We start from the raw sequence: 20,604 nt of genomic DNA, 5'->3' as shown, positions 1-20,604 counted from the left end.
CCATGCCTAAGACTTCAGGAGTACTAACTCCTTGGAGAAAGGTTTCCAAATTAAGCCAGCCCTACCAACACCCTGATACCTCACAGACAGCAGACAAATCAGTATAGGTCCATGAAAAATATCCTTGGATTTTTTCCATTTAAAATTGGAAATTTGCTCCCAAACTTGCTGCTTGATGAGCCCCTGCTGCACAAGCTCCACTCTTCACCCTAGAAACTTCACCCAGGTTGGTAATCCCAGCTTTTTCACGTGTACACATCTTCATGGATAACGTATTCTGCTCCCTTGTCACCAAACTGTTCTGTTCCCTTGGTGTCACCCAACCAGGTATTGAGACAATAGTAATTATTGCCTTTATCCTCAACCAAAATGAGTCCCTGCTGATATTTGTGAAGGCAGCAGGGAAGTGAACAAGGTCTGCCTCTGCTCTGGCCACTCCACGCTGGGGCACAGGGACAAGGATCAGGTTCAAAAGCACTGTGAAATATCCTGCTACTGGTAAGGGCACTGACTTTGTTAACCCAACGTGTAGTTTCTTTATTTTCTGACAAAGCTAAAGAGCTAGGATTGGAGAAAATCTGAGGAATGAAGCTGTATGTTGGACACAAACACGGCCCTTAAGAACACATTTTCACAATTAAGCCTTTTAATTTTCCTGGAAAATATCTTGTTTATAAATGGACACACGGAGTTACAGATATTAAACAATATTGAATTTTTCCACACTTTGCATCAAGAAACCAGCCAGGAACTATTCCAGATCCAAACAAATGAGCAAATCCCCTCTCCCCAGCCATGCCCAGCTCCATGAAAGCACAGAGTACAACACCTCCATCCACCAGGGAGTCCAGTGGATTATGTAAGATGTCCTCAGAAAAAGAACTGCAAGGCTCAAAACCCTTTGACCATGAATTACCTGGCTCCTAATCCTGCTAAAAGAAAAGTTTTGGTGAGATAGAGTGACTTAGGAATTTCTGCAAAGCCTTTTAGCAGATAACTGTATTAGCACATTATTAAGCCTGAACTAATATGCTGGGTCTCTCAGCAGGATTTAGAAGCACATGCTAGATTCAAGCTAGGCAAGCCCAATTGAATTGTGAATTCAAGACATATTGGAGAACCAGCAGAGTCCTTTACATCTACCCCTGCAAAGACCACATACACGTAACCTTACGCAGATTTACAATACTGACACATCTTAGGCAGATTTACAATGTGCACATGAATAGGAGAGTCCTCTCATCCTTTCACCCAAGCCCCAGTAAACTGTGGATATACATTTGGTACCTTTTGAAAGGGAAGTTTCAGACCAGGAAAGCTTCTTCACACAGAGTATGGCAGAATGGCACTTGCCTACACAGTACACAAACTGGTTAGTAACATATTCTTGAGATGTGGATGATTTTGCTCCAGGCAAGTCTGCTGCAAGAACCATTTGACCTGAAACAATGTCTGGAAACTCACTGGAGATATCTGACTGCAGCCCTGCTACTGACCCAGCCAAGCAGGAGGATGCCTGAACTGTACATTGACTCACAAAAACATCAGACAAGAATGATGTCAGGCAGTGACCAAAACACATCTGCACAGAGCTCACAGCACAAGAAGAGTCTAATTAAAAGAGTACCAGTGATCACTTTAGAAAGGCATTCTTGCAGATAAAAAAAAATAATAAAAACTTCAAGCACCAACATAAACTAGGCACGGAAAGGTATACTTCAGTGTTCCTGTTGCCAGAAATCTGAAGTTATCTTTTCTAAAAAAAGGCTTTATGCCTAGGAAAAATCGGAGTCCCTTTTTTTTCCGACAGACTATAAAAGAATTAAAACCAGAAGCCTGAGATATCTGTTTCAGGCAAAATGCTGCTGAATTTGTCCTGTGATGAAGGGAAGACAGGCAATTTTGTAGTTATTTCCCATCCTGCAGTGCTGTGGATCCAAAAGTCAGATGAGAAGTTTCAGCCAGAAATATTTCTAGTGCAGTGGCACGTTAAAACAGTGACTGGTTCACCCAGACTCTACTGATTTTGAAGCACCTGGGAGCTGGGATTACAAGCACCTGCTGTCTGTAGCACCTGACAGAGGTAGTCCATCCTATAATAATATACTGATACTCTTAGAGGCAGAGAACTACAGATACAAAATGAACAAAATGAGCCTGCTTAGGTACAAAGAGATCAACAGTTAAGCTACCTCTATACAGAACTCTGATTTTGCTTTATTGACTAACATATTTTCCATGAAAAACACAAAAGAAAACTGGCATTATCAAGTTTTAGTTTCTCTTTTAATAACTGTTGTTTATTTGATGCTCAGTGCAGCAAGGAATCTGATGCAATTAGACTTGTAAAGCCACGTCTTGGAGAACAAATTAATAAAGTCAATGCGTAGTAAAATATATCCGTGTAGGATTACTCTAAAATAGACAAGGACCTCCAAAATGCCCTGAAAAATATTTTGTTTCAAGTTATTCATTGCTAGAGATGATTGTTATGGATATTTCACTCAACCAGTCAGTATGCTAATTTAGATACTAATTTATCTCCTGCTGTTTACTGGAACATTAAGAAGCATCATATTTCATTTTAAGTATCATCTACCTACTATTAGTAATGGTGGTAATAAGTAAACTCTGAAGAGTGAAGTGGTATCATCTCCAACATATATTTAATTCAGTTCATGCCTAATGGGAACAAAATCACATTTCATTTTCTATCAAAAAAAAAAAAAAAACTAAACAAACAAACAAAAAAAAAACCCTCTCTACCAAAAATAATCTCCCAGTACACATAAACTGTTGATACAATACAATACAAACACCAAACCTAAAGCCCCAATTTCACTTCTCACAGCACCCCTGAAATAACAAAGTCTCCATACGATTATCCAGAATACCTCTTCTTGCTAAACTTGGAATTTAAAGTTACTCTTACCTTATTTGCATTGAAATTGAACTCTTTGCTAACATTTGCATGGTCTCCACATCTCAGTAGTGAGAAAACAGTGCAATATACTGTATATAATGTAAACCACAGTACAGGTACATGGTGCATTATTGAATAGCCACAAAAAGAGATTCCATTGGGCCTTGCAAATTCTCCTGCCTCCCTTTCCTCCCCCTCTATATCACCAGTGCTGTTTCTCAGAAAGGCAGCAAAACAACCACAAACCACTGCTGCAAGTACAGGACCTAAAAGCTTAAATTTCTTTTTTCTCAACTTATTCTTGTCATGCGACACTAATAAAACTATTTCCTTCTCTTCATCATACAGCAGTTCTGCTTTCCTAAAGAGAAAAATAGGAACATTTAAACTGCACTGGAACATATTGTTTGTTTCAATTTATATGAGGAGCCTGTGAAGGTTAGGACAGTCAAGGCAGCAGATGAAATCACTTGAACTTCATCTAGAAAAACCTGTAAAAATTCACTTATCAGGAATTTTTTTAAAAAAAAATTGACATTGACTGATGACTCAAAGAATTATGTTATGTTTATTTCTCTGTCCTCTCCCCCTGTTAACCAACTCATGATGATCCTAAACTAAGCATCTCTCCCAAGAATGCCATAAATCTTGTAAGCATGTTTCTAAATTTAAATTAAAAAGTAAGTCATAGACCCTGTTTATCAAAAATTGTCTTCTAATCATCAAAACAAAAAACCAAAAAGCAGGCAAGAACAGCCACATTTCTTCTGAAATGGGGAAAATACAAACCTTTTAAATCTTTTGTGTTGTGGAGGGTTCTCTACCTTTTCCTTTCACTCTCTTACTACAACTTCCATGGATGCACTTAATGTCTCCTCACGTTCGCAGACCTTAACAACCCCTCCCCATCACAACCTTTTAGCCAGTACGTGTTCCCTTACTCAAAATATGCCAACAATCTTTAACATTTTAACAGTCCAGAATGAAAGTGCACCCCACATTTACCTGTTTATTTCACATTTGGCTGCAAGATAAGGTCAGGAGACCTTGAAGGGTGAGTTCATCACTGCTGGTGAGGGCAAGAAACAAGGAAACACCTGGGCAGATCATGCCTCCTTTAGCCCCAGCTGTGGAAGCCTCTAAATAGTGAGTCACATGTTTATTTTCCTAGAGTAGGATTAATAAATATGGCCCAATAATTACATTTTAGAAGTGCTCAACTCACACAGCTGCTATAGCTTTAACTGAAAAAACCAAGATGATGCCCAACAATAATGAATGATAATCTGAACACATTGGTAGGAAAAATCAAACAAGGTTTCTTGCAGAAAACTGATGGGAGAAGTCATCTCTTTGAGAGAGAAATATTCTGCTCACTAATAGAGGTGAGAGATAAATTTGCTCAGTCTGCTAAAGCTGTGATCTATTCAACACATCCTCATCTGTCTGCTATACATGTGTGCTTAACAAGTCTAGAATTACCCAAAATTGCAAGAATGTCTGGGGAAAATGTACTTTAAGCTGATTACAGGCTTTAAGCAAAGTTCATCCCATTTTCTCAAACCCTGGGGTTACATAGGTGTGTGCACATGCAATATAAGTATATACTCATTACTCAAAACTTATCAATTCCCTGTGAAAAATCAACTGATCAACTGCCTTCCTTATTTTAGTTTCATTTTGGCATTCACTTTGATAAAAAAACCCTGGATATTCCCTTTTAACTTTTCATACTTAGCCCCTTTCTCCCTTGCTCTTTTTTTTTTTTTCTATTCCAAAATCCTCCATTCTCTTCCTCAGAAGTGTTTTTTGAACTCCCACTGTCCAAAAAAACATTGTCCCACCACTGGAATGCCCCTTCCTGACCCTCCCAAACACATGCATGCCATCCCCAGGCACTGCCTGTCCCACAGGGTGGCCTGTCCTATCCTGTCACTGCTGCAGGTGAGCAGCTCTGTCACCTGATCAGTATTGTTGATTGCTGGAAATTTCTGGCAGTCCAATGCACCCATGAGGTGGCCTCCACTTCCCTTCTAGCACATTCAGCCATTCCTCATCTACTTCCCTTCAGGTGTGGGACTGGGAGAGAGCGAAAGAGACAGGAGGTAAAAGAAGGGCAGAATTTGCTCTCTCTTTCTACCTCAACTCAGAGCTCTTCAGAGCAGGAGTATGCTCAGTTACATTCTGGTTTGTCTCCTCAGCTTCTTAGGATATCCAGAATGTTCTACACTGAAAATGGTATTTTATCAAGCCCTCAGTACCTGTGGTGGTTTGTCAATAACTGCTTGTATAATAGATAAGAAGAGTAAATCAATGTGGTCAAGAATGATATTAAAGTGGCACATAATACTAAAGGGGGTCCTTCTCCCAAGAGGGAAAGTGAGAAAAACATATGACAGCATAAAATGTACTGAGCTTTGATCTTCTTTCTTCACTCCACCTTTTATGTTTTTGAATGTAATATGTGCCTGATGTTTTTGTAATACTGCAAACTCTTGAGAGAAGAGTTTTTTCCTTTCTTTTTTTCATTATGTGCATGTACAAAGCTTCATACAAAGGAGCACTCATCCCTGGTGAAGAATCCAGACTTTACTCTAATCCAAATTAACAGTCATAAAGATGACAAAAGAAATCCCTGCAGTGGTTAACTGCAGGACTGTGCAATCTTTTACATGAAAAGTTTCCAAAGTAAAGTAAGGAAAGATTTCCCATAAGTGTTACCATATGGTGCTAACACTTCCTCATCTCAGATTTACCCCTTCCTTCAATCATTTTTCATACACACTGATTTGCATTTTACTCTAGCCAGCATAATTCATCACAGAATAGAGTTTTCATTCATTTAGGAAAAATTTCAGTTCTAAAATTACAGCCAAGATTTGCCCCTGAAGCCTCAATGACATTACAAAGCAGTAGTTCAGTTACCTACTTTGTATAACTTTGCATCACTTTGCCCTTCAACATGTATGGAATAGTGCATGAAATAGGCAACATAGTACAGAAATGCTATGGTGCATATTATTATTTCTCACTATGCATATCTGTACTTTGTCCTTTCTGCATAGGGGGAAAATACAGATCTTTTCCTTTGCATGTAAGTAGTCTGAGCATGTTCACCACTAAAGAAAGGAATTGGTTTGTGGTGAGAATATTATTAGCTTATCTGATTACTAATGCCATGATTGCAATGATGCAGGGCTTTTCTTCTGGGGAGCACTGAGAAAAGGTCACTACTAAGAATAATTGAAGATGTGAGCAGTAATAACAGGTCATGAAGAGAAGAGACACTGCAAGTCCATCACTAAGAAAGCTTTAGAACAGCATTTGCATCTGCCCAGGGCTCAGAAAGTGGCTCATACACCATTTGATGTGCCATTTTGACTTTTTTTTCACAGTAAACATTAAAAGAACTTGCATTATCTCCTCTGAAAAATTACAATTCTCTCACTGCTACATTGTCTAACTTTGTTTCTTTAGCAAGACCACCATTCACTCAAAGAAAAATAGGGAGCACAGATATAATCTGCCAAACAAGTAGCTCCACTAATACTCAGTTATACTGAACACTAACATGCCCTCTATTTATATTTAAAAAATAGGAGAGGAATCCATTATTGGAAAATAAATAGAAGATAATTTTAAAACATTGCAAATATTATCTCTTAGGATCACGAGTAAAATCTTTCACCTTCTGCCACAGAAGACCTGTGGTCTTCTGCCACAGAAGACCTCTTCTTCTGTGGCAGAAGAAGTCGAATGTGATTTACTCAAGTAACCCAGCCACAAACAAAAGATTTTTGCCATTTTGGTGTCCCATATTGGGGAAAAAAGTAGCATCTTTACAATAGGAAATGTAGGATCTGCTCCTTCAAAATTCCTAATTGTTAATTTGTAGACAAAACAGTCACCAGCTGCTACAATTAAATTCCTTACTGAGCAGGAACTGAAATCACCCAACAGCCACTGAAATTCCAACTGCAACTAAGCAAAACTTACTTTTTTGCCTGGCAGAGATTTTGAGGGCTGAACACCATTGGGTCTAAATTCCACTTCACTGTTTAAACAAAGCAGCCTGATTTTTTTTACCTGCCTTTGCCTGTACAATATCCTTGCCCACAAAATCTGTTGGCAGCAAAACGTTCTGGTATCATCCATAGCCAAAAGATAAAACACTGAAGCTTCCATACAGCAGAGTATGACATTAACAGCAATGCCTTCCTCAGTACCGTTGCACACAAGCCAGCAAGCATTGCACTGCAGTGCAATAAATATCACATTGCCTCTGTGATATTTATTCTGTGAAAGAACTGCTGCCATCATTATATCTGTCAACCTCATTTTGCCCATCACTGCAAGTCTATTCCAGCATAGCTGTTTTACAAAATTGCGGTACAGCAATGAATTCTAAATCCTAATGATGACATAATTCTAGATGTCTTCCACAGTGAGGGTTAAGACAAGCTGGGTCAAAGTCATGAACCATTAGCTAGAGGAAACAGGAACTCTGTCTGGGGGTTATGTGCTTTGGAAGATAACTCTTTTAGGTAAAATATCCAAAACACTTACATGGTTAAGAAATTTATGTCCTATTCTCTGAAGCTACCCAGTCTTCAAGAGCTAGATTCAGTGACAGAGGAGATTTTTCTAAAAGGTTCATCAAAGTTTTGCCTCCTGTTTTGGGAAAACTCCTATTATTTCCATAATCAAAGCAAAGGAAAGAGACATTTTTATCACTTCCCTCTAACAAGTACCAAATTTTTCTTTTCATTATTTGGCAGACATTCTTAATGAGTATTTCCTTGGTGCTTAAAATAACATAACTGGAATTTTCAGCAATTCTCATCCACTTATATTGCCTCTGAAACTAAGCAGTTACCCAATATTTCTGGGTAATATTCCTCTCCCAGCAATATCTTCATCAGACTTCAAAGGCAGAAACCATTCTTCGCAGAGGACCTCTCTGCTACTATTGCCTTTTCTGTTCTGTTTTATGTAGAAAACATTATACCATCTTTCAACAAATGATGCCTGTACCAAGAGCTGCAGTATGTCCAAGTGCCTGTCATACAGGATCCCCTCTGTTTTCCTTCCTCAGACTTTTTACAAAATCCCTCCCGTTTCTGCTTCATCTCTACTTCATTGTTAATCTGAGCTGGGTAAATTACCATGTGGACTTGGCAAAAACAACTTGGAAGGAAAAAAGAAACACGTAAATGTAGGAATGCATTTCCCACACCCAGCAAGTGTTTTCCATCTAGGGAAAAGTTTAAGACTCACCCCTTGCATTTCTTATACGGCAGAGAACCCAGAAACTTCTTTGCGGTTCTGACAGGGATTGGCTCAGTGCCAAGAGAGAAGCATCTATTGAACGTTTTTGCTGTTCTTCCAATCCTCGATCTCTCCCTATTGGCAGCAAGCCAAGTTCTCCCTCCTAAAACTTTCAGGATTTAGGAAGGAGCACAAAGGAAGTAAAGGACTTCTTAGAGTCTTTTTAGCAGGGTGTCAGATGTTTTCTCGGACACCTGTGCATGCCTTTTTTTTTCTGTAACATTTGTTATTTTGATATTTTTCCTTATAAAACCTTTTGCTTTACAAAACACCCCTGAAGAGTAGTCTCACTAAAATTATTTTGAGCCAATCTGCAAGGACTAGACCCTCAGAGATTGATACATTTACACCTGGTTTACAAGACTCTGACCATGTGTTAAATTGTATCACATAACTCCAAGAACTCTGAAGTGCAAGGGGCTAGTTCAGAGTCATTTGTTGCAGGGAAGAAATTCTAACCTGGACAACAGCACCCACAGCTGTGGGAGCTACACTTACAGAAGGGTTCCAAAAAGGCAGGCAGGATCCAAACACTGGTCTAAATCTGTCTATTTCTCTGTATCCATATGATAAATGTCTGATAAATGTAGGAAACAGTAAAAATTGCTGTTTGGAAAAACAGCTTCATGCCCTTATCATGCATTTCTGAGTCACATTATAATGTTAATTTAGAGTGTTGAAATCACCTGTGTTCATCTAATGGAAAAGACACTTATATACACTTGGTAATTTCTTTAATAAAGAGTTTAAACAGTCCAGAGTTATCCACATTAATTATTCATGTACTGGAGAAACATAATGAAAGTCAATGAGGAAAGTCATAGTCTCTTGGAGTTCTTGAGGGAAAAATAACAATAATAGGTAAAATTCAATGGACTGTGATATCAAGATTTATCTCTACAATTTACCCTGGGAGTCTGAATTGCGAATGAAGCTGCAGCATCCTCTAGGATGGGAAAGAGTTATGAGAAACAGGTCACACAAGGATACAGGTAGCACATCAAAGTTAACAGTTCTTACTAAGATGCCCAAAACTTTTCCCTTTCAACAGGAAGGGGAAAAAAAAAAAAAAAAAAAGAAAAAGAAAAAAGAAAAAAAAAAAAAAAAAAAAAAAAAAAAAAAAAAAAAAAAAAAAAAAAAAACCACCCAAACCCACAAATACATTAGAGTTTGTCTAGCAGATATTTTTAAAATCTACCAAGAACTCAGCTGCCCCTATCAATACAAATTATCTCTTGACAAACAATCTATGTGCAGCACCTTCTGGGTTTGTTCAAGTCCTGTTGGGCTGTAGTGTTTGTAACCACCTACATGGACATCACAATGACAAGGGACAGAATTAGGACAATGCTTTGCTCTGCTGATAAAGAACTAATCTATTATGTATTGATTCAAACCTCATTTCAGGCAGATGTTTAAGTTTATCACAGAGTAAAATGATCTGGTTCTACTTACTTTTGTGAAATTACACCTATTTGAAAGAACGGAGTGAATGGTCTTGATTTTGACCAGTAATTGAGCTCTAATTACTCCTGACTCACCCTGATGTTTCTGAGGCTGGCAGTAGAGCCAGCTGTCCTAGAATACATCCTGCTGTTGTGTCTGTGAAGCAACTCTGCCTACTCTGTGAGACCAGTGAGATGTTTATTTCCCTAGGCTACTTTTTGAGAGGCAGCCACAATAATGACACACATCAGAGATGTAGTTAAGAAAAAGCCTAATGATTAAAGCAATTTGGGGAGGAAGCCAAGAAAATTAGAGATGATTCTGAAATATGACAATTACTGTGCATGCTGAGTAGCACCAGAATTCATCTTCTGTTTCCTTCCTAAAAAGTACACAAAAGACTATTCTTCTCTGTCTGGAAAAAAAGGAAAAGATCATTAGAAGACTAAACCTCTCTGATTCTCCTTTAAACACCACGGAGAAACTGCATTTAAGCAAATCGATTTATGAAAGAAAAAAAATCTGAAGGCTGGATGCTGTCAGGAGTTTATATAGGTGCTTTTCCCCATTAAGAGTAGACAAAAGACTTTGCTACCCTGTAGCCATAGAGACACCAGCTCTCAATAATTTAGCCTCCAACACCTGTTGATTTTGATGGAATTGAAGTATGTGAACAGGGAATTAGGGTCCAAATGCCTATTATTTTTTTTTCTGTTTAAATCTCTTTGTCTTTGCTGTTTTTCTTTTATAAACTTTATTTCCATATTACAGACTCCTCTGTGCTCATTCCCTATCCTCTCCTTTGCTACTGAGAGTTACCAAGCAGGAGGCACATAATGGAAAAGAGAAAGGAACGGGGATTTTCACATCACTATTCACCAATCAGAAACTTCCTCTCAGCTCCCTCCACTGCTCCACCAAGCTGCTCTGAACTCCAGAGCTGGTTCTGTCTGCTGAATCCAGCCTCTCCCTAGTAACAATAATTATCCTAGAGCATACACAATGAAAAAAGAACAAGATCTATTAATTCATAAAGGAATTACCAACATTTACTGCAGAGTTTTTGTTTTGTTTGGGTTTTGTTTGTTTTGATTTTAGTTCTGTTTTGTTTTATTGAGTTTTCTTCCTGTATGGAAATACAGAAAATCAAGGGGGTTGAGGAAACAGAAAATTGGAAACAGTAAAAGATACAAATTCAGAAGAAAATAGGAGGGAGAACAGAGGTAATAGTGAACACTTCACTGTGCAACACCTGAAGAAGAAAAATATAGAAGAAAAGAGGAAATGGGAGAAAACAAGAGGGTTAGAGAAAGGAAGAGCAGGAGAATAACCTCCACAGAAATGCCTGTAATGCATGATGTGTTAAAAGTGATAAAAAGTCCAAGGTACAGAGATAAGCCAGTGGCAGAGATAAGAACAGCCCTGCATTTCCCTGCTAGCATCTTGCACTGACTTTACAAGATGCTGTCTTGGGATTTCTGAGAATTTAGAAGAAGGAGACTCTCTCATTTCTTGGAGACATCCTGGGAACAGAAGTTGTTTCACAATAATCCCATTGATAGTTTTGCAAGTTGATTCCAAAGATTCATTAATTAAAGACTGGATTTTATTTTTGTCCTCCAAAAATGCTTGATGTTAATATTTCATGAAGTTCCACACATGAGTCTTCAGTCTGCAGTTGACCAGCATTTGCATAATTCTGTGAGACATGATATTCAGCAAGGTTTTGAATCAGTCTGCCACCTCATATGGGAGGCCTCCTAAAAATGTTTAAATTATTCTAATGAACCAGCATTATTCAAAAAATATTTTTTTTTCCTTCAGGATTTGAACTTCAGCCAAAACATTAAAACATAATGCTTAAAACTATACTTAGAGACTTTCTATTTGATGAATATATTACAAATCTAATTTTGTGTTGTTTCTGAATCCAATACTCTGCAGAAAGCAAGGAACGATGTGTATGCAATGCTTTCTACATCAATGCAGTGGTACAAAAAATCCTAATTATAAGACTTTATAAAAACACACACCAAAAGAAGCAACAAATAAATTACCCTAAAAATCCAAAGCTCTCTGACCTTTATTCCACAACCTATATATCATGCTGCAGAAGTAAAAGCACAAGAATATTAAAACTATGCCCAGATAAGTAAATGAATTTTTTTTTACTGTGCAACCTCATTTGAAGTATTCTTTCAAACCAACGTGGGGCTTTGACAAGAATGCCTGAAAGATCTGAAATTGTTTCATTAATGGCACGTCAAAAAAAGCAAAATGTGATGTGTTATTACACACTACTCTGTACAAGAAAACAATTCTCTTCATTTAGCTTTGTTCAAAATAAAACTTAACTTTCAGATTCACATAAGCACTGGCCTGTTTAGAGAAGCTGGCTTCAGTTTCCTGCAGGCAGTTGGAAAGTATCAGGTCAAGGACCAGAACAAGAATCTCTGCATCTACAGTTCTCTTCCTTTTGTATAACTTCCTAGAACATTTTTACAGAGGGGTAACTGGGGGGGAAATGGTGCTCATGGAATAAGAGCTGTATTGTTATTCTGCTGTTGAAAATCATGCATTGGCAGACTCTTGGCTAAAATTTGATTTAGGAGAGACTCAGGAATTTTACAGCTAAGACGTTTTAGCTATCAATTCAACTTGCCTTTAGCTATTCATGTGATGGCAGAACAACAAAATCAAAAAAACCTTTTGTGCCATTTCTTGAGTAATTGCCACAACAATTTTTAGCAATTTTACATAACTAAAAACATTAAATTAACAAGTAGGCTCAATGAAAAAACAGTCCTCAAGTGGCCCAAGTCTGCTCGAGTCTTACATCAGAGTAACTCATCTATTCACCTTCCCAATTTAAACAAAATATGAGTACAGGGAGCAACTGTGAGGAAGGGGGAGAGAGCTGCTCATGGCTGAGAGTATGTAGACATCCCTGTATCCTCCCTACCTCGCAGAAAATCCTCACTTTCCTCACACTCAGCAGCTCTGCCCATTGACATCTGATGATGTAATAACACTCAATTTATGTAATTCTGGGTTAAAGTTAGAATATATATAAAAGGTAATTACTGCTCAGTTAGTGCTGCTTTTAGTTGTAATACTTTAATTCCATAATGGATATAAAAGTGTCCACAAGCTTTCCAGTGACAGCTGGATACTGGAGCCTTTTATTGTTCCAGATCTTCTAAGCCTTTGCCTGCACTGTTGGTAAAACCTTCTGCAAGGATGCAATTCCCTTGTTGTCATTTTTTGACAACACTATGACTCTGTTCTAACTCATTTTCTACCACACCTGCCTAAGCCCAGACCCTACAGTTACCAATAAGGTCCTTATGGGCAGGACTGTCACCTTAGGCCATGGATTATCCCACCAGCCATTACTTTCCCAGATCTGTAAACACCTTTATTTCTACTACTGATAGTGTAGAACTACAGAATGCTACAGCCAACCTCAGAAAAGATTACCCAGTCTTTTTTCCTCTTACAATCCACATAGCTCACTTCACAACATTTGCATTCCCAGATGCATAACTGATTCTTTACCCTGAAGAAGTTAAAAAGAAACATTAAAAAAAGCAACTAAAATATGTCACACAGAAAAACTTACAAGTTCATTACTTTATAGAACCTTTTTTAATATAATTTTTACTAAAATATCCTAAGAGATTTAGGGTGACTCACAAATGCCTAAAAATATGGAAGCTATTTTCCTCCTGTGTTCTTTTTCCTCTAAGATGAAGGGAAGCTAAAAGTACTTTGCTTTTGTTTCTTGTTATTTTTTGCTTGGTTTCTCCCTCCCCTTTCTGTGAGAATAATAAAGTACATTATGTTTTCACTTGCAAAGCTCCTGAGTGTGCAGCGCCTGCCCCAGCAGGAGGCACGGCGCACAAAAGCACGAACCACACATCTGCAATTACAGATCAAAGAGGATTGCTAATCTCACTAACTGCTGCACCTCAGTTCTCCCACCTTCAGTCAGTGCCAAGCACTCTGCAAAACTCACTAGCAGCGTTTGTCTTTGCAAACTGCAGGTATATATATGTGCATTATTCCTGCATGGATACAAGTATATTAAGCATGTCTATATGATACATGCATTAGAAACACATTCCTTATTACTGCATTATTGCTGTTATTGTAATAAAACAGGGCTGAAATTTGTTGCCGAAACTTTGTCTTCTACTGCCATCTGAGATACCAGAGACCCAGGTACCCACACAGCCCTGAGAGATCCTGCAGGAGATTCAGGCCTTTCTGGAGTGTCAGGGACATCAGGCAAAATACCCACAGCACCTGAAACAACTCAAGGTGCCCTTTGTCAGGCAACTGAACCCAGACTTCTTTTCCAAAATAATCTAAGTGAGCCATGCCATAAAATTCATATTTTTTTCAACTGGTCTTTCAGGTTTCTTTTAGTGATTTTAAGAATAAATCAACTGCCTAAGGACTACAGTTACCTGAGATGAGACCTCACTCTACTGTGTTCCTTAAAATTTCCGAAAATCAAAAGTCTACATCTTCAAAACTGGTAATTTTTCCAAGACTCAATCATTTGAATACCTTTGAAAAATACAGATTCAGATGACATAAGGACTAAAGAGGGAGGAAGAACTAAAAAAAGGAGGCCCTGTACATTGTATTGAACTGCTTCATGAGGTTTCAAGGTTTGCTGAATGTCTCTGCTTGAACCTAGTTCTGTCAGCATTGTAACCTTGACTTGCCTGCTCCTCTGTGCCTCATTTTCAGTGTTGCAGGTGGTCATATTTCCACAATACAGAGTGGAACAGTCACCAAGGGAGTATCTTGTTCCTGGTACAGGCACTGACAGGCCTTCACTGATTTTTGAAACAAGAAGTTTGGATCCTAAATGTTCAGGACAGGAAGAGGAATTAAAGCAATCTGGGAAAATGCTTCTGCTGCACTATAGAAGAGATGCTGTTCCTCAACTAAATTAGAAATATAAAAGTGAATTAACCTTTCTTTCTACTTGAAAAAAGAGAAATATGCTTCCCCTTTCCTATATTTTGCTCTAGTCATACAGAATGCCTCCTGTAAATGAGCAGCTCTCTCTGATTTGGAAATAACTCCAGGCTGGAAAGCACACAGTTTATCCTGGAAGTGTGATGGTAGAGATGGGGGCCTAGGACAAGAAAGAGTAGCCCCACATGGGCTTTTAAAAGAGGAGGTAGAAAAGAGCTAAATAACTTTGCATTATATTTTTAGGATCCATTCCTAAAAATACTTGACATTATCTGCATTTTATTGGATATTTTTACAAAAAAAAAGAAATTGAAAATATTAAGATTTTCCATTGAGACCTAGGGCTCAGAGATGTAGTCACCATGCCAGGTCACTGGCACATATTGAAAGACAAGTTTGTGTGATAAAAACAAAACTAATAGGTTTATTTTTAAATACAAGCATTTCATAATGAATATTCAGTGAGACAGCTGCAGTCTAAAAATCATCCTGGATACAGACAAGAATGGTTTCAAATAATTATTGCACACATGAAAAAATTCAGAACATTCCTCACAGGTTTACCTCTAGCCTAGGCATTTGGGATTATATTTCTTTTGTTATGTGTGATATCTATACCTAAACAGTATTTAAAGGCAGTTTAGAAAAATAAAATAAAAAAAAATTTAAAAAAACCACATCAGGAAGCAGTAAGATTCCTGATTCCAGAAATATTCATCTGCCACTTGAAAATGATCCCCTGTGGAAGAAAGGTGATGATTTATAAACCTTAGCTTGGGGGTTTTTCTCCTTTCAACACAATGAGAATGTAGAATCTCATTCTGTACTTGTGCAGTCAACATTAGAACTAAGATTATTTTAATGGCATTTACCCTACCTACCTGGCCTCTTAAAGAACAGAAGAACAAAGGAAACTAACATTTCAATCTTCCTTGATTCACTACTTAGTCATTGTAAAATCATGGGGTAATAAACCAGTCTGTGGAGAAGACTGTCATCAAGCACACACACGCACACACACACACACAAAAGGAAAAGTAATTAAACTTCAAAATTCAAGCAGGACAGCACCTACCACCCTCAAATCAGGATGGATGGCTTCATAATTGTGTATGATAAGGCAGTGATGTTCAGTACTTCTCCCATCTATAAAGTTGTTTTAACCATATGCAGAGCAATGAAATTCAGCCACCTTAAAATTAACGGCAAATTCCTACTTGTTGCAACTGGCACCAAGAATGTTATTTTGCAGATTTATACTGCTGTTCAGAGCATGAAATTTCCTTGCTGGCTACACTGAATAGGTATGAACAACAGTTAGCATATTTTTAGACCATCATCTGTGCTGGTAGCCATCAGGCTTAAAAAATGACAAAGATCTCATTCATAGAAAATTTCCAGACATTTCTCTTTTCAAATTATAAACTTGGATATCACTTATTGAATTATTCATTCTGCACTTTCTGTGTGACACAGAAAGTAGGCACGAAACTGGGGATTCTAGTTATCTAAAGCCATCTTAGTTCAGGAGGTTAATTTTCATTTCGACAAGTGAGAGATTCATTCTCTATTTCTGTGCCCCACTGCATCTGAATCCCTGAATGATCCCTACAGAAAAAGTGTAAAGGAGCAAAACTGTAAGGCTATTTCAAGTCTATTTCAAGTCCTGTAGGAGTTTGACAGTATTTCATTTTTCAACATATGCTAAAACACCGTGGGATGACTTTTAGCTTCTGCAGCTTCATGCAGATAAATATGGCTAGATAGGATTTGGATGTTTCCTGCAGTCAGAGAGATGTAAGCACAGCACCAGCAGGTTCCTTTCTGCAGTGAGGTCCTAATAGAGAACAGCCACACAGGAGCCCTCCATAACCAGTCACAGCAGCTGGAATCCAAACACAAAGAAACAGAGACCACATCCAAGCTCATTTGCCCTGCTCACAAAGAAAGGCTACACTGGAGCTGAATTATATTTTACAGCAGGCTAGTTCACTTGGGGCCAATACCTCAAACACTGGAGGATGACTAATTTATGATGACTAACTGAAGTGGTCTCATTTTTAAAAGAAATGGTTCAAAGCCAGAAGAAATAACAAGAAAGGGAAAAAAAAAAAAAAAAAGGAATAAATTCCTGTTATGTGACCCAGTTCAGGCTTAACTCTGTATATGCTATCCCTGTACAGTGAACTTTTTGGTCCCATTTTATCTCCTGTTCTGTTGGAGGTAATGCTGTCAACCATTTCCAGCTGAGACCTTTTCAATTCTGCTACTCCAAGGGCTCTTTTATATCTCCTCAGCTCAGCAGAAGGAAACACAGGCAACAGAAGATAAAATGTTTTTCTTCCCTTTTTATGACTGTTGCCATTCGGTCAACTGAGGTGGCACTGATGGCACCATAAAACCACCAGAGTGAAACTTAACGGGTCCCACAGTAGCGTGCACATTTTAAGAACATCAGACTGGCCATTTGCAACAGGGGAGTTGTGTCTGGACCTAGATTCTGGCTATGAAAGTGGCCATCAGCAGATGTTCAGGGAGAGAGCATCAGATAACTGTTCCAGTGAGAGGCAAGACTCTTTAAAAACTTAAAGGCTGTGTCTGGACTGTGGTGTTTGAAATGTATCAATTCCCCTCCAGGGCTCATTTATTCCTTTGGTTTCCATGAGACTCTTCAAAGCCCTAGTGACAAGCAGGTAAATAAATATTATCTGCTTTTAACAGGCAGAAGAAAATGTGTTATATAATGTGTGCCAGATGTTGTGAAAACTAAGCAATTAACAGTCCTAGCAGTGGTCTATGCGCCACTTGTGTATCTCATTTTGCCTTAAAGATCCTACAGTCTAGACAGATGGCATAAAATACTCCAGCAGAACAGAAAAGTGTCTAGCCTGACACTTGGAAAAGTTTTGTTTGGTTTGGTTTTTGTTGGTTGGTTGTTTGTTTTGGTGGGATTTTTTGTTGTTTGGTTGTTTGTTTTTAATGCAGGAGTACTGAGTGCTTTTTTCTTCTGTTTTATTGCACTAGGCCTTCTGGTTCCCAATATCTGATACAACCCTATTAGATCAAAATGCTTCCCTGTTTTCCTCTTACTTTCTCAGTACATTTCCTTTCTGCCATAAAACAGTCAGATAATTTTTAAGCCATGAGCAGGGGATGAACTATTTTTCAGACCAGAAACCATGGCCATCATCACTACAGTCCAATTACTTCATCAGGAAAGTGAATATATTATTTTCTTATTCTTCAGTCATAAGTTCTAAGTAATATAAGAGCCAAATAGTAGAATTTTGGCTAGGGTGGAAATCAGGTTTCAGTGTATTTATCTTTCCAACTTTGAACAGCAATTTTTACTTTCAGTTAATTCAAAGGCAGACCTCTGGGATCTAAATGCCAAAGAGATTTAGGTAGGGTAGGGTATTTTGTGCTCAAATGAGGAAAGTGATGTAAACATGTATAGGTTATTCCAACCAACAGCATTTTTCATGCTAATGATATTTTCTTACTTTATGCCCAAACAATATTTTCAAGCTGAGTAAATTTTTAAAATAATCACAAAGTTTTACTTTTCTTTGATGATTGCAAAATTCTGGCTTTCCCTTTCCAGTGCGCAAATATAACATACTTCTAATTTAAGTATTTGAAAGAACTTGCTACAGTTTTTCCAAGCAGATGAATCATCTTGAAAGAACAAAACTTTTGGTTTAAGCTCTAGAGACGAAGCTTTTGGAAATGTATTAGCATGTGATAAAAGAGATGAAGAATATACCTTTTCTACTCTCCACATAACCTGTGTCATCAGCTCTCCCATAAAAGTACCCACTTTTCTTCTGCATTGCTCCACAAGTTTTAGGTGAGTAGAATCTTTTCAATACACCTGAGGATTAATACTGCCACTATAGTATAACTTCTGACGTTTATAACATAAAGCATAATTTCTAGTGTTTATAATTGTGTACTTTGTGGAAAGACAATTGATCCTGTCAAAGAGCACAGAGCACCCAACTGTAGCAGTACTGATGAAAAATGTCAAGGGGTATGAGAGTTGCCTGAAGTTGCTTGTATTCAGCTTTCCATATGACAATTAATAACAACCATCATTAAACTTCATTGGAAGAATAATTGCAACTTACATATGAATTGAGAAAAAATAAATTAGTATCTGAATGCATATTTCCAGCTAAGCAATAAAATAGTGACTGGCATCTTTATTACACCTATGTTTGCTATATAGATTTCAGAATTTCAAATTCAAGCAAAACCTATTATATTCAGTTAAACAAGGAAGCAAGACTCCCACTTTGAAAAGCGATAAAAGATGTTTGTCACATGCTCTTCACAACACTCTCAACAGCCTCCCTCAGCAGAAGCCTCTCACCCATGGCAAAAAAATAACTGTAGATAACATTTAAACCGATTAAAATGCTTGTGCCTTCTGTTTGGCTCAAAAGAACTTTCCATTCTGCAGAGGATGCCTTAAGAAAATTATACATCAGTTCCTTCATTTTGTGAGCAGTAGTGGTCATTCTGTCACCTGATTAGAATCACATTTGAGAATCCTGGATAAAAGGCATAATATTTTATTATCAGCAAATGTCTCCTGCTTGAGCTTCACCTATTTTTAGCCACTTATGCTATTAATCAGCAGCATGGATCCCCACCAGGGTGACAAGCCCAAGCTTCTGACACGGCCAAACAAGAAATGGAACAGAAAGCACAGCATGAGCAAAGTGAAGGTGACAGCCATAATACAGGAAACAAAACAGACCATGAGAGAACCCTGCTCTACAGAACGAGCAGGACTCAAACCCTTCACGTTTACCTCCCTGTAATAATTGTGCACAAGCGACCAGAAGCCAAAGCAGAAAAGTTTGTACAAAAGTGAAAATTAGCCAATCCAAAAAGAGTAGTCTGGAGGAGTGCTAAATTAAAGCAGGAGTATTATTCACTGCTTTGGAGAGAGGATAAGCACCCAGGAATTGGAAACCAAGAATCAAATTGTCAATCTGTAAGAAGCCTAAGTGCTATAGCAGATTTTTATGATCTTTAAGAAATGCTTAAAAAGTTACTTTGCTTTTACTTCTTTCTGAATGAAAAAAAATATTCAAAACTTATTTTCATATTAAAAAAAAAATCGTTTTACTATTAGGTAAAAAAAATTCACTGAAGATCTTGTCTCCATCTTGCAGCTGTATTATCCCAGACTTTCCTGCACACTGGATGCATTTCATGGCACACATCATCTGTGCAAACTGAGATAAACACACAACAGAAAAATGGAAGATTTTTACCTGAACTCTTATTTCTTGTAATTCTTTTCTTCATTAATACATAACCAAAATGCAAGCAATTTTGTATTGGTATTGCTTGCACCTTATAATTTTCCTCATGAACTTCTAAAATAAAAATTAAAATATTTTCATTGCCTTGTACAGTTTGCTCCTAACTAGTCCTCAGTCAATATACTGCTTGAATGAAACAAAGCCACGTGCTAAGAATAGCAGAAACAGAACACTGAGGATGATAAATAATACACATAGTATGCGCACAAGTCAAAAAGAGTCCTGCCATAGGCTTCCGTCTGAAACTGAATGTGCACTATACATTTTCCAGTCATCCTGCCATGAAAGGAGACTTTTGACAGAAAAAAATTGCAGTGTAAACTTCATTTTAAACAACATGTTTAAAGCTCATTTTGGTTTAATTAATCCATATAGTTTTCTAGTGTGAAAGAAGTTAGGTACCATAAATTCAACTACTTTTCCATGCCAAGAGGAAAAATTACTATATAAATAAATTAAGAGATAAGTTCTCTGCCAGAGAAAGATATGCTTAATGAATTCAAGGCTATTTAAAATATTTACACCCTAAGTAAAATTTCACCAGCCACCATAGCGAGTTCCTAAATTGCCAAG

The 20,604-nt window shown here is 37.7% G+C and overlaps 1 protein-coding gene across 1 annotated transcript in view; it reads right to left on the bottom strand.

The window, feature by feature from the left end:
- PTPRN2 (protein tyrosine phosphatase receptor type N2) overlaps window positions 1-20,604 on the bottom strand; it is a 634,832-nt gene that overhangs the window by 569,794 nt on the left and 44,434 nt on the right. The window lies entirely within an intron of this gene.

This window comes from Chamaea fasciata, unplaced genomic scaffold (assembly GCF_029207755.1).
Source record: "Chamaea fasciata isolate MVZ Bird 193981 ecotype frontalis unplaced genomic scaffold, bChaFas1.0.hap1 SCAF_1, whole genome shotgun sequence".
Taxonomy (NCBI): Eukaryota; Metazoa; Chordata; class Aves; order Passeriformes; family Sylviidae; genus Chamaea; species Chamaea fasciata.
This window is presented reverse-complemented; position numbering and strand designations above follow the sequence as displayed.